This window comes from Loxodonta africana, chromosome 2, assembly GCF_030014295.1.
Source record: "Loxodonta africana isolate mLoxAfr1 chromosome 2, mLoxAfr1.hap2, whole genome shotgun sequence".
Lineage (NCBI taxonomy): Eukaryota > Metazoa > Chordata > Mammalia > Proboscidea > Elephantidae > Loxodonta > Loxodonta africana.
Genome location: NC_087343.1, coordinates 33,855,192 through 33,870,807, shown reverse-complemented (window position 1 = coordinate 33,870,807; position 15,616 = coordinate 33,855,192).

The following is a 15,616-nucleotide window of genomic DNA, read 5'->3' as shown; positions in this document are numbered from 1 at the left end:
TGCATTCCATGTTCCAATTATTAATGGATATTTGCAGCTATTTCTTCTCAGTTTGAGTCATGCCACATCAGTGTAGGAGGGGCCCAAAAGCTTGACTCCATCCACATCGTTAAGGTGGACCCTACTTTGTGGAGGCAGCTCTCCCCAGTGGTATTTTGAGGGCCTTAAAACCAGAGGGGCTCATCTTCTGGCACTGTATCAGACCATGTTCTGCTGTTATTCACTGGCCAATTTTTCAGACATAGTCTACCAGGTATTTCTTCCTAGCCTGTCTTAGTCTGGACGCTCTGCTGAAACGTTTCCGCCAAGGGTGACCCTGCTGGTATTCTTAATACCAGTGGCAAATCTTCCAGTATCACAGAAAGAAGCAAGCCCCAATAGTAAGGCAGACACGTGGTGGTGATAATGTAGTGGGTCATCCAAAAAAAGGAAGACTGTCAATGGGATGGATTGATACAGTGGCGGAAATAATATGCCCAAAAATAGCAATGATTGTGAGGATGGCAAAGAACTGGCTAGCTTTTTGTTCTCTTGTACCTGGGTTTAATATGAGTTGGAAATGATTCAATGGCACCTAACCAAATATATATATATATATTGAGTCTAAAATTAAGTATGATCATTTTTGCCGCTTAAAGTTTTGTACTGTAAAAATATTAACAAAAATAGAAAATTATAAAAAAAGTTTAGTGAAAAGAAATTTATTTGGTATAGTCAAAATTCTTATTTACTACAGCTAAAGATTAATAGGTTAATTTATGAGAATGTTTCAGAGCTTTTAAGTGAAATAACATGTTAAGCAATGAATTAGGTTTCTTGCTGTTAACAAAATTTTATTTGATTATTGAGTTCAAGAGTTAATTTTACCCTTTGTGAAATTTACCTCAGAGGCAAGTGTTCAATAAAATAAATTCCTGAGTCAAAAATGAAGCTGCCTGTCTTTAGAAAATGCTATGGTTTTTAACTTTAAAATCAATCTAAGATTAAATAACTTCATTGTTTCTCAGTATCCTGTTATAAACTCCAGAGAATTATAAAACTTCATAGAAAGCCACAAAAGATTTGTTTCTATTTTATAAAAAGATTTGTTTCTATTTTATAAACAGAAAATGGAGAAAATAAGTAAAGTTTAATAGCTTTTGAGTTACGTGAAGAGCATTGCCAAATCAAGACAGGTGCCAAATTTTCTTCAGTTTATAATTTATTTGTTTATATGTCAGTGATCCCCCATGTGTCTGTCAGTTTGTCGTACTGTGGGAGCTTGGGAGTTGCTGTGATGCTGGAAGCTATGCCACCAGTATTCGGGTACCAGCAGGGTCACCCCTGCAGGGCAGGTTTTAGGTGAGCTTCCAGACTAAGGCAGACTAGGAAGAAGGACCTGGCAGTCTACTTCTGAAAAGCATTAGCCAGTGAAAACATTATGAATAGCATTGGAACATTGTCTGATATAGTGCTGGAAGATGAGCCCCTCAGGTTGGAAGGCACTCAAAAGATGACCAGGGAAGAGCTGCCTCCTCAAAATAGAGCTGACCTTGATGACGGGGATGGAGTAAAGCTTTTGGGCCCTTCATTTGCTGATTTGGCATGACTCAAAATGAGAAGAAACAGCTGCAAACATCCATTAATAATCAGAATGTGGAATGTACAAAGTATGAATCTAGGAAAATTGGAAATCATCAAAAATGAAAGGGAATGCATAAACATCGATATCTTAGGCATTAGGGAGCTGAAATGGACTAGTATTGGCCATTTTGAATAGGACAATCATATAGTATGCTATGCTGGGAATGACAACTCAAAGAGGATTGGTGTTGCGTTCATCATCAAAAAGAACGTTTCAAGATCTGTCCTGAACTACAATGCTGTCAATGATAGGATAATATCCATGCGACTACAAGGAAGATGAGTTAATATGACTTTTCAAATTTACACACCAACCACTAGGGCCAAAGATGAAGAAATAGGAGATTTTTATCAGCTGCTACAGTCTGAAATTGATCGAACATGCAATCAAGATGCGTTGATAATTACTGGCGATTGGAATGTGAAAGCTGGAAACAAAGAAGAAGGATCAGTAGTTGGAAAATATGGCCTTGGTGATAGAAACAATGCTGGAGATCGGATGATAGAATTTTGCAAGACCAATGACTTCTTCATTGCAAATACCTTCTTTCACCAGCATAAACGGCAACTATACACATGGACCTTGCCACATGGAACACCCAGATATCAAATTGACTACATCTGTGGAAAGAGACAATGGAAAACCTCAATATCATCAGTCAGAACAAGGCCAGGGCCAACTGTGGAACAGACCATCAATTGCTCGTATGTAAGTTCACGCTGAAACTGAAGAAAATCAGAGCAAGTCCATGAGACCCAAAATATGACCTTGAGTATTTCCCACCTGAATTTAGAGACCATCTGAAGAATAGATTTGATGCATTGAACACTAGTGACCCAAGACCAGACGAGTTGTGGAATGACATCAAGGATATCATCCATGAAGAAAGCAACAGCTCATTGAAAAGACAGGAAAGAAAGAAAAGACCAAGATGGGTGTCAGAGGAGACTCTGAAACTTGTTCTTGAGCGTCGAGCAGCTAAAGCAAAAGGAAGAACTGATGAAGTAAAAGAACTGAACAGAAGATTTCAAAGGGCCTCTCGAGAAGACAAAGTAAAGTACTATAATAACATGTGCAGAGAGCTGGAGATGGAAAACCAAAAGGGAAGAACACGTTCGGCATTTCTCAAGCTGAAAGAAGTGAAGAAAAAATTCAAGCCTCGAGTTGCAATAGTGAAAGATTCTATGGGGAAAATATTAAACGGTGCAGAAAGCATTCAAAGAAGATGGAAGGATACACAGAGTCATTATACCAAAAAGAATTAGTCGATATTCAACCATTTCAAGAGGTGGCATATGATCAGAAACCGATGGTACTGAAGGAAGAAGTCCAAGCTGCTTTGAAGGCATTGGCAAATAAAAAGGCTCCAGGAATTGATGGAATTATCAATTGAAATGTTTCAACAAACAGATGCAGTGTTGGAGGTGCTCCCTCATCTATGCCAAGAAATATGGAAGACAGCTCCCTGGCCAACTGACTGGCAGAGATCCATATTTATGCCTATTCCCAAGAAAGGTGATCCAACCAAATGTCGAAAGTGTAGAACAATATCATTAATATCACATGCAAGCAAAATTTTGCTGAAGGTCATTCAAAAATGGCTGCAGCAGTATATTGACAGGAAACTGCCAGAAATTTAAGCTGGATTTAGAAGAGGATGTGGAACCAGGGATATCAATGCTGATGTCAGATGGATGCTGGCTGAAAGCAGAGAATACCAGAAGGATGTTTCCCTGTGTTTATTAACTCTGCAAAGGCATTCGACTGTGTGGATCATAACAAATTATGGACAACATTGCAAAGAATGGGAATTCCAGAACACTTAATTGTGCTCATGAGGAGACTTTACATAGATCAAGAGGCAGTTGTTTGGACAGAACAAGGGGATACTGATTGGTTTAAAGTCAGGAAATGTGTGAGTCAGGGTTGTATTCTTTCACCATACCTATTCAATCTGTATGCTGAGCAAATAATACGAGAAACTGGACTATATGAAGAAGAACAGGGCATCAGGATTGGAGGAAGACTCATGAACAACCTGCATTATGCAGATGACACAATCTTGCTGAAAGTGAAGAGGACTTGAAGCACTTACTAATGGAGATCAAAGACCACCACCGTCAGTATGGATTGCACCTCAACATAAAGAAAACAAAAATCCTCACACCTGGACCGATAAGCAACATCATGATAAATGGAGAAAAGATTGAAGTTGTCAAGGATTTCACTTTACTTGGATCCATAATCAACAGCCATGGAAGCAGTAGTCAGGGAATCAATGGACACATTGCATTGGGTAAATCTGCTGCAAAGGACCTCTTAAAGTGTTGAAGAGGAAAGATGTCACCCTGAAGACTAAGGTGCGCCTGACCCAAGCCATGGTATTTTCAATCACATCATATGCATGTGAAAGCTTTGCAGGGAATAAGGAAGACCGAAGAAGAGTTGACACCTTTAAATTGTGGTGTTGGCGAAGAATATTGAATATACCATGGACTGCCAGAAGAACAAACAAATTTGTCTTGGAAGAAGTGCAGGCAGAATGCTCCTTAGAGGCAGGGATGGCGAGATCGCGTCTTACATATTTTGGACACATAGTCAGGAGGGATCAGTCCCTGGAGAAGGACATCATGGTTGGCAGAGTACAGGGTCAGCAGAAAAGAGGAAGACCCTCAACAAGGTGGATTGATACAGTGGCTGCAACAAGGAGCATAACAATTATTGTGAGGATAGTGCAGGACCGGGCAGTGTTTCGTTCTGTTGTGCATAGGGTCGCTATGAGTCGGAACCAATTTGACAGCACCCAACAACAAATCAACAACAACAGCGTCAGTGATATTTGACTGATGTTAGACAAGTGCATAATATTATGTCATAATTTTTTTAATTGCTATATTAATTGCAAATTTATTTCTGTTGAATCTAGCATCATGAAACCCAATGGTTTAATTAGGGAAATTTAAATCCTTTACCCATGGTATTTTTTATTACTATTCAAATGCTTAGGGAATTCATCATCTTAGTTTATTCTTCATATATCTTGAGTATTTGGTATTATGTCTTAAGATTATTATATGTTTCATCTGAAGTTCTTTAAAAAATAAAATTAACCAGTATGTTTAGATATTTTTGTCTAAACTTTCTTTTTTAGTTGACTTGATTTGGCTTAGCTTTGCTTTTGTAGTTAATTCCCATCAGGAGTTTCACTTTTAAGAATTAGTGTTTTAAATTAACCATGGGCATTTTTAGTTGTCACCTGCAGATAAGTTTTACTTTGTTAATTCACTGAAAATGTTTGGCCAAAATATTTCAACAAAAGTGTACTGAATAAGTTCTCTAGAACTCTTATGTAGAAGGGGACAAGGTTTTCAGCTGCTGCCTATCCAGAATTACATAAAACAAAAATTAACTACATAGTACTGAGCAAATTAAATGGGTTACTATAAGGTTTATATGAGAATATATGCTGAAGTTCAATGTTCTATTTTATAGAATAATTAAACTTACTCCTCACGTATCAACTCTCTTGTTATCCAACATTTCACATTTATGACAATAGTAAAAAAATCTATTACCTGGCTATTTTGTTAATTAATGACACAGATATGGCAGTAATGAATGACGAGGTGAAAGGCAAGAATAATGCTGGCTGTGATGGTTAAGGTTATGTGTCAACTTGGCTGGGCCATGACTCTCTGTAGTTTGGCAGTTATGTAATTATGTAATTTGACAGTTATAAAATGTAATTTGGCAGTTATGTAATGATGTAATACAGAAGTTATGTAATGATACATTCGTCCTCAATTTTGTGACCTGATGTGGCCATTATTTATTTTGACATAACTCCAATTTTCACATAACAACCCGGTATTTGAAACCTAACCACGTCAATAAATGAGTCGTGGGTGTACTAGAAAGCCCCTTGTCCTCCCTTATGATACTTATGTTAATTCTAACATCATTCAACTTGAACTGATATAATATTATCAATCTCTAATGCATCATTCTGGAGTCCATTTCTCACAAATCTAAGAAGCATTTAATGAAGGTGAGCCTGAATCATAGTCTTTACCTGGTCTCCTTCCAGGTTACTTTGTCTAATAAAAAAGACACCAGTTGCAACATTCCCTTGAACTTTACTGTAAAGGACCTCACCTAGTGCTTCTTACCAACCCTGTGCAGCTAAATTAGAAGACGTGAATCTCTGGGTTCACTTATCTCAATTGAAGAAACCAAAATATGTGTCTGGACTTGCTAGTCCTCTGGATTTTTAAAGATTATGTTCAAATGCCCAGTGCCAGAAGCTGAGAAATGCAGAAGTGGATAACTAATCTGAAGATTGCAGAATAAAATTCAATGTAAGGTATTAAAATATTCAGATTCTTATTTTTACTTTATGAGTTCCTTGTAATAATCACCTTCCTATTTTTATTGTATACTTGTAGTATTTTTCCTTGTTTTGATATCCTCTTTTCATCACATAAACCCTTGAAATAATTGCCATTTAGTTAATATTGCTTTCCATTTAAAATTGCTCTGTTTTGTCAACTAAGCTTTGTCTTCTGATAGTATTTAACTTCTCCATGAAAATAATTGAAGGGACTTGTTTTGTTGTAGCAATTATTTTTACATTATTTATTTTCATCCACTATGAAGCCCTTTTAAGTTTTCTCTTACTATTTTCTCTAACTCCTGTTAATACTTAGAAAAAGAATGCCCTTGTTATTTTAGGTGAATCAGTATCTATTGTTGTTATTGTTAGGTGCAGTTGAGTCGGTTCCAACTCACAGCAACTCCTTGTACAGCAGAACAAAATACTACCTGGGCCTGTGCCATCCTTAAAATTGTTGTTATGCTTGAACCCATTGTTGAAGCCACTGTGTCAATCTGTCTCATTGAAGGTCTTCCTCTTTTCCGCTGACCCTGTACTTTACCATGCATGATGTTCTTCTAAACAGACTGATCTCTCCTAACAACATGTCCAAAATATGTAAGATGCAGTCTCGCCATCTTTGCATCTAAGGAACATTCTGGTTGTACTTTTTCCAAGACTGATTTGTTCGTTCATTTGGCAGTCCATGGTATATTCAATATTCTTCACGAATGCCACAATTAAACGGTGTCAATTCTTCTTTGGTCTTCCTTATTCATTGTCCAGCTTTCACATGCATATGATGTGATTGAAAATACCATGGCTTGGGTCAGGTGCATCTTAGTCTTCAAGGTGACAACTTTGCTTTTCAACTCTTTAGAAAGGCCCTTTCCAGCAGATTTACCCGATGCAATGTGTCTTTTGATTCCTTGACTGCTGATTCCATGGGTGTTGATTGTGGATCCAAGTAAAATAAAATCCTTGACAGCTTCAGTCTTTTCTCCTTTTATCATGATGTGGCTTATTGGTCTAATTTTGAAAATTATCGTGTTCTTTTATGTTGAGGTGTAATCCATACTGAAGGCTGTGGTCTTTGATCTTCATTAGTAAATGCTTCAAGTTCTTTTTGCTTTCTGCAAACAGGTTTGTGTCAGCTGCATAACACAGGTTGTTATGCTTCCTCTAATCCTGATGCCCTGTTCTTTATATAGTCCAGCTTCTTGGATTATTTGCTCAGCATACACACTGAATAGGTATGGTGAAAGGATACAACATTGACACACACCTTCCTGACCTTAAACCACTCAGTATCCCCTGCTTCTGTTCAAACAACTGCTTTGTGATCTATGTACAGGTTCCTCATGAACAAAATTGAATGCTCTGGAACTCCCCTTCTTCGAAATGTTATCCGTAATTTCTTATGAACCACACAGTTGGATGCCTTTTCATAGTGAATGCAACACAGGTAAACATCCTTCTGGTAGTCTCTGCTTTCAATTAGGATCCATCTGACATCAGCAATGATATCACTGGTTCCAAGTCCTCTTCTGAATCTAGCCTGAATTTCTGACAGTTCCCTGTCAATATGCTGCTGCATCCACTTTGGAATGATCTTCAACACAACTTTGCTTGCATTTGATATTACGGTATTGTTCTATAATTTCCACATTTGGTTTGATCACCTTTCTTGGGAATAGGCATAAATACGGATCTCTGACAGTCGGTTGGCCAGGTAGCTGTCTTCCAAATTTCTTGGCCTAGACAAGTGAGCACTTCCAATGCTGCATCGGTTTGTTAAAACATCTCAAATGATATTCCATCAATTCCTGGAGCCTTCAGCTCAGTTTGAACTTCTTCCTTCAATACCATTGGTTCCTGATCATATGCTACCTCTTGGAATGGTTAAATGTCCATTAATTATATTTGGTATAATGAATCTGTGTATTCCTTCCATATTCTTTTGATATTTCCTGCATCATTTAATATTTTCCCCATAGAGTCCTTCGCTATTGCAACTTGAGGCTTGAATTTTTTCTTCAGTTCTTTCAGCTTGAAAAACACCGAGCGTGTTCTTCCCTTTTGGTTTTCCATCTCCAGGTCTTTGTACATGTCATTATAATACTTTGTCTTGTTGAGCCACCCTTTGAAATCTTCTGTTTAGTTCTTTTACTTCATCATTTCTTCCTTTTGCTTTAGCTGCTCGACATTCAAAAGCAAATTTAAGAGTCTCCCCTGACATCCATCTTGGTCTTTTCTTTCTTTCCTGTCTTTTCAATGACCTCTTGCTTTCTTCATGTATGATGTCCTTGATGTCATTCTATAACTCGTCTGGTCTTCGATCATTAGTGTTCAATGCATCAAGTCTATTCTTGAGATGGTCTCTCAATTCAGGTGGAATATACTCAAGGTCGTATTTTGGCTTTCGTGGAGTTGCTCTGATTTTCTTCAGTTTCAACTTGAACTTGCATATGAACAGTTGAGAGTCTGTTCCACAGTCAGCCCCAGCCCTGTTCTGATTGATGATATTGAGCCTTTCCATTGTCTCCTTCCACAGATGTAGTCAATTTGTTTCCTGCGTATTCCATCTGGCAAGGTCCATGTCTATAGTTGCCATTTATGTTGGTGAAAAAAGGTATTTGCAATGAAGTCATCAGTCTTGCAAAATTCTATCATTTAATCTTTGGCATCTTTTCTACTACCAAGACCATATTTTCCAACTTCCAATTCTTCTTGGTTTCCAACTTTCGCATTTCCATCCCCAGTAATTATCATTGCAACCTGGTTGCATATTTGATCAATTTCAGACTGCAGAAACTGATAAAAATCTTCAATCAGTATCTAGTGATAGCAATTTGTCAGACTGTTGAGTATGCCATTCTTCTTCTCCATCTGCACGAGATCAGTCCTTCTTTTTTTAATATCTTTAGCTGGTTGCCTAATGATGTTAGATCATGGATTAGATCTGTATTACTTACTGGATTAATAAGTCTTATTCTTGGTTGGTTACTACAGGTGTAGTCAAATGTTGTATGAGATGTATGCCAAATGCCTTCACACATGCCTCAGATGCTATGGCTATCAAGAGACTTATGCATATCAACACTACCTTTTCAAATGAAGTTGACTTCATACCCTACAGGGAACTATTTTGGTTATGCCAAGTTGTTCCCTTGAATCTGGCCAGCTGAAAACCCAAGTAAAGGATAATCTCTACCACCTTGTCCTTGCTCAAGGGTTACTCCTTTGTGGGTGTCTGAAACCTTAAAATTGGTAAACATCATGCCCTGAAAATGACACCTTAAGCCCATGCAAGGTGAAGAGGATACATAATCTCCAAGAGTGATCAAAGAATTACCTTGTAAATTTTTGATCAAAATGCAGTAAAGAGAAAGACCATCATAAAATCAAAATCTTCGGGGCACCTAACATGACTAAAAGAAGGCTGCCTTGGGATCGGAGCTCAAACTCCATTTTAGAAAGTCTGCTTTACTGTGAGAAGTTAACTTTTATGCAGACTTAATCTTGCATCTAAGGAACTGTTTTTCTTTGCAACCAAGCTCTTTTCATCACTAAGAAGTTAACCTTTGTAACACTTAGTCATGTATCTAAGGAGCCATCTTCTTTGTAACCAAACTATGCAAACCACCCTCAGGAGCCACATTGTAGACAGATGTCATATAAGCAGAAAGGAGTGTCCTGTGATTGTTTTGTAACTACCTTGCAAATTCATTGCAGTCACCAAGTATTAACTAGTCAACAAAGCGCACATATATACTCTCTAAAAAAAAAAAGATAAGATTCGCATTTCAAGATATCCCACCTCTCACTTCCCTGAACCACCTACCACCTATGAGAAATATTGTGTTGTTAGTTCCTGATTTTACTGTATAAATATACCTCTGTATCTGAACCACCTCAGAGCTTTTAATTTCATGTCGTGGTCAGAGCATCTCCCTGGTTCAGACTTTCTGAAATCATAATAAATCTCTTTGGTTTATTTTAACAGAATATGATTTCTACTCCTTAACACCACCATCCTTGCTCACTTTGGATTACAAAAGTTCTTTCTAAACTTCTTTAGGAAAATTTGTACTCATCCAGTCTATTCTCAACAGAACAACCAGGATAATTCTTCTAAAGGTATGTGAATGCATGACATGCCTCTTCTGAAAACTCTGCAATACTTTCCCATTCAACTAGGAGTCTTAAAGAAAATCCTTAAATAGACTACAAGATCTACAACGGAATCTGGCCATCAAGCTCCCTTTTTATAGTTGTAATCCAACAGGTCAATTCTTATGTAGCACATTACCTTCCTATTTATTTTTTCCTTTGGGCAAAGTATTTAGTACATTCTAACATATTAAATACTGTACATATTAGTATGTCAGCATTGGAGTGTATGTCTTCCACTGATACAATTTAATCTCTGTGAAAGTAAAGATAAATATATTTTACTTTTCTTATTCTTTTTCTTCTTCTACTTATTTCAAGCACCTGGAACATATTCTGGCATATAGTAGATAATAAATATTTTCCAACACACATCGTTGTACTTTGGTGGCTTGTGTGTTGCTGTGATGCTGGAAACTATGCCATCAGTATTTCAAATACCAGGAGGGTCAACCATGGTAGAAAGGTTTCAGCAGAACTTCCAGACCAAGACAGACTAGGAAGAAGAACCTGAAAAAGTTGGCTAGTGAAAACCTTATAAATAGCAGCAGAACATTATCTGATATAGTGCTGGAAGATAAGGCCCTCAGATTGGAAGGCACTAAAATACAATTGGGGAAGAGCCACTTCCTCAAAGTGGAGTAAACCTTAATGACATAGATGGAGTAAAGCTTTCAAGACATTCATTTGCTGATGTGGCACTACTCAAAATGAGAATAAACAGCTCCAAACATCCATTAATAATCAGAATGTGGAATGTATAATGTATGAATCTAGGACAATTGGAAGTCATCAAAAATGAAATGGAATGCATAATGTTCAATAACCTAGGCATTAGTAAGCTGAAATGACTGGTGTTGACCATTTTGAATCAGACAATCATATGGTCCACTATGCTGGGAATGACAAATTGAAGTAGAATGACTTCCAATTCATTGTCAAAAAGAACATTTCAAGATCTGTCCTGAAGTACAACGATGTCGGTGATGGAATAATATCCATACTTCTACAAGGAAGGCCAGTTAATATGATCTTTACTTAAATTTACTCAGCAAATACTAAGGCCAAGGATAACGAAATTGAAGGTTTTTACCGATTTCTTCAGTCTGAAATTGATCAAACATACAGTCAAGATGGGATGATAATTACTGGTGATTGGAATGTGCAAGTTGGAAACAAAGAAGGATGAGCATTTGAAAAATATGGCCTTAGTGATAAAAACAACACTGGGGATCACATGATAGAATTTTACAAAACCAATGACTTATTCATTGTAAATGCCTTTTCTCAACAACATAAATTGTGACTGTACGCATAGACCTCACTGTATGCAAAACAAGATCAAATCCACTACATCTGTGGAAAAAGATGATGGAAAAGCTCAATATCATCAGTCAGAACAAGGTCAGAAGCTGATGATGAAAAAAACCATCAGTTGATCATATACAAGTTTAAGTTGAACCTGAAGAATACCAAAACAACTCCTCAAGAACCAAACTATGATCTTGGGCACATCTCACCAGAATTTGGGTACCACCTCAAAAATAGATTTGATGCATTGAACACTGATGACTGAAGACCAGATGAGTTGTGGGATGACATCAAGGACATCACACACAAAGAAAGGAAAAGGTCATCAAAAAGACAGGAAAGGAAGAAAAGACCAAAATGGATATCAGAAGAGACTCTGAAACTTGCTTTTGAGAATATAGAGTAGCCAAGGCAAATGGCAGAAATGATGAAGCAAAACAGCTGAACAGAAGATTTCAAAGGGCAGTTCAAGGAGACAAAGTAAAGTATTTTTATGAAATGTGCCAAGATCTGGAGTTAGAAAACCAAAAGGGAAGAACCTGCTTCACGATTTTCAAACTGAAAGAAAAACAGAAAAAAATCAAGCCTTGAGTTGCAATTTTGAAGGATTCTATAGGCAAAATATTGAATGATACAGGAAAAAATCAAAAGAAGATGGAATACACACAGTCATTGTTCTAAAAAGAATCGATCGATGTACAACCATTTTAGGAGGTAGCATATGAACAAGAACTGGTGGCATTGAAGGAAGAAGTTCAAGTCACACTGAAGCAATGGTGGAAAGCAAGGCTCCAGGAATTGACAGAATACCAATTGAGATGTTTCAATAAAGAGATGCAACACTAGAAGTGCTAGTTTGTCTAAGAAATTTGGAAGATAGCCACCTCGCTATCCAGCCTGAAGAGATCCGTATTTGTACCCATTCCAAGGAAATGCAACCCAACAAAAAGTGAAAATTATGGAAAAATTATCATTAATATCACATGCAAGTAAAATTTGGCTGAAGATAATTAAAAAACGATTGTAGCAGTACAAACACAGGGAACTGCCAGAAGTTCAAGCCAGATTCAGAAGAGGACATGGAATGAATATCATTGTGGATGACAGATGCGTCTTGGTTGACAGCAGAGAATAGGGAAAAGAGGTAAACCTATATTTTATTGATTATACAAATGTACTAGTCTGTGTGGATCATTACAAGTTACAGATAAAATTTCAAAGAATGGGAATTCCAAAACTCTTAATTGTGCTATGAGGAAACTGCACATATACCAAGAACCAGTTGTTTGAACAGAACTAAGGGATACTGCATCTTTTAAAGTCAGGAGAGTGTCAGGGTTGTATCCTTTCACCATACATATTCAATCTGTACACTGAACATATAATCCAAGAAGCTGGGCTATATGAAGAAGAAAACCTCAGGTTTGGAGGAAGATTCATAAACAAACTGCAATGTGTAGCGACAAAACCTTGCTTACTGAAAGTAAAGAAGTCTTGAAGCACTTACTAATGAAGATCAAAGACTAAAAACTTCAGTATGGATTACAACTCAACATAAAGAAAACAATAATCCTCACAACTGGACCAATAAGCAACATCATGATAAACAGAGAAAATATTGAAGTTGTGAAGGATTTCATTTCACTTGGATCCACAATCAATACCCATGGAAGCAGCAGTCAAGGAATCAAAAGACATATTCCATTGGGCAAATCTGCTGCAAAAGATTTCTTTAAAGGTTAAAAAGCAAAGATGTCACCTTGAAGACTAAGGTGCACCTGACCCAAGCCATGGTATTTCCAATTGCCTCACATGCATGTGAAAGCTGGACAGTGAATACTGAAGACCAAAAAAGAACTTATGCCTTTGAATTGTGGTGTTGGTGGAAAATATTAAATATACCATGGACTTCCAGAGAAGGAAAAATGTACAGACAGAATGTCCCTTAGAAGTGAGGACAGTGAGACTTCTTCTCTTGTACTTTGGACACGTTATCAGGATGGACCAGTTCCTAGAGAAGGACATCATGCTTGGTAGGTAAAGGGTCAGCAAAAAAGAGGAACCACCCTCAGCAAGATAAATTGACACAATGGCTCCAACAATGGGCTCAAGCATGGCAATGATTGTGACGATGGTGCAGGGTATGTTATCAGAAGGGTCCAGTTACTGGAGAAGAACATCATGCTTGGTAAATAGAGGGTTAGAAAAAAAGAAGTCCCTCAGTTAGATGGACTGACACAGTGGCCGCAACAATGCACTCAAAAATAATGATTATTATGAGGATAACCCATGACTGGGAAGTATTTTGCTCTGTAGTGCATAGGGTCACTATGAATCGGAACCACTGGAAGGCGTTTAACAACAACACAAGCAAAAGAGTGTCAGTGATTGCCAGCAGTCATAAGAATCTAGGAGAGAGGCCAACAGAAAGAGTTGACAGTGTCTAGAGTCTTATTTGGGCATTTAGCCTCCTGAACTGTGAGAAAATAAATTTCTGTTCTTTATTGACACTCACTTGGTTGTATTTATGTTATGGCAGAACTAGCAATTTAAGTCTCTAACCAAACCCCACTCTCCCTCTCCCCTTTTAGAGATGTTGACATCTTTGATTTATAAGCAATCAAAATTAATAAGAATGAAGAATAGCAATATTCTTGGGGTTTTATTTATTTATTTTTGTCTCCAATGATTTCCCCCCTCCCCTTTCTTTCCTATTCTCATTTCAACTCTAAAGTCAGATGATGAGTGCATTTCCTTCTCTGGAAGACAATTCTTTTCTTTGGATTCATAATCACTAGGACTTTCTCATACAACAAAGGCATTTAGAGGACATTTCTGAAGACAATTAGCATTGGTTCAAACCATAATTCAGGTACCAATTAACTTTGGTTGGAATAGCTACTAGATTTTTCTGTTCTTTAATTCCCTCGTGTGTCAAATTAAGGAAATAAGAGCATTTAAGGTTACTGTAATAATTAAATTATTTTCTATATCCCAGGTTTGTAAAACTGCATTTCACAGGCTAAAAATTTAATATTAGTAGTACTTATTTCCAGGGGCAGATTATCCAATAGGCAAGTAAACACTGTGCTTACCTTAATTACCAGTTCATCTGTCTTGAACAATTCCACATTTATTCACCACATCAAAGAACCTACTTCTAGGTAAGCCTGGCGTCTGTCTCTCTCCCAACCCCACAGCACCTTCCATCAGAATCGAAGCCTTTTTTTCAAATTTACTATCCCTGCCACAGGCTGATGGCCCAGTCAGTCAGGTAAGTAAAGGCTTACTTGTGCTTACTTACTAATCTGTGCTGAACAAATTTATATTTTTTCACCTCATCAAAAATTCTGCTTCTAGCTATGGCTGGCATCTGCCTCTTTCCCAATCCCATAACACCTTCCTGTAGGATCCAATACTCTTCAAATTTACTATCCCTGACAGGATCAGATTACCCAGTAAGCAAGGAAAGCACAGACTTACTCGTGCTTATTTACCAATCACTAGTTCACAATTTCATGTGGGCTTCACCTGCATATTTCTTAAATTCATTATTCTGGAAGATGATGATGGAGGTTCTCAGTACATGGAAAATGTGTTTAAGTTAGTATTTGGACTATTAGAACCCCATGACTGCACAGTTAGAACACTCATTTTCTTCTGTATTTGCTCACATTGAGTGAATATTCTATTAGGTAGTTATGATCAAGTGTGGGATTAAAAGAATTTTATTTTAGCATGTTGGGCCAGTTTGGAAGTTTTTATTGATCCTGATAATTTATTTCTATTAAAACAATGACAAAAACCTTCTATTTTAATCTACATTTTATGACATTAATTTGTTTTTTCTATAAGAACAGGTTTTTTTTTCTTCTGATCCTAGTTTTTCCATTTTTCCAGGTTCACTTTGCTAATTTCTATAACTTCAGGCTTCAAAGTTATCTGAATGTGACTTTGAAAATTAAAAAAAAAAAAAAAAATCTTAAGTTTTTCTTTTTATATAAAGATTTTTTTTCATTAATTACTTTTGAAAAGAGGAAACATTTTCTTTGAGAAACTAAATTCGCTTTGAAGGAGATAACATCTCTTGTTGTGCATTTGTTGAGAATTCATCAAAGATACCATGTGATGGAGAA